The 330-nt window shown below is 63.6% G+C and overlaps 1 long non-coding RNA gene across 1 annotated transcript in view; it reads right to left on the bottom strand.

Moving 5' to 3' along the window:
• The window catches only part of LOC119592332, a 22,869-nt gene that overhangs the window by 19,967 nt on the left and 2,572 nt on the right, over positions 1-330 (bottom strand). The window lies entirely within an intron of this gene.

Below are 330 nucleotides of genomic sequence, written 5' to 3'. Positions count from 1 at the left end.
GCGACTCCCTCGCCCGAGCTCCCACACACGACGTGCATATTTAGGGTCAACTTTCCGGTGGAAAGGCGGGGGGGGGTACGGCGCCGTGAGGGCTATAAGGGGTCTTTGGCCGTGTGCGGGGGGGGGGAGGGAGGTCGCGGTAAACAGAACAGGAAAAAGGCACACGAGTGTGACAAAAAGTGTGCTCAGGGGATGTAAGTGCTGAATATCCGAGGTAAGCGTTTTTGACTTGTGCGACCCTGGGCCCCTCCCCGGGCTCCCCCTCGCCCTTCAGCCCTTCGCCCGAGGTCTGCACAGCCCTGGTGGCCGCGCCTGCGCCACACAGAGGCC

This window comes from Penaeus monodon, chromosome 30 (genome assembly GCF_015228065.2).
Source record: "Penaeus monodon isolate SGIC_2016 chromosome 30, NSTDA_Pmon_1, whole genome shotgun sequence".
NCBI classification, from domain to species: domain Eukaryota; kingdom Metazoa; phylum Arthropoda; class Malacostraca; order Decapoda; family Penaeidae; genus Penaeus; species Penaeus monodon.
The sequence above is the reverse complement of the archived record's forward strand: the minus strand, read 5'-3'. Positions and strand labels throughout refer to the sequence as shown.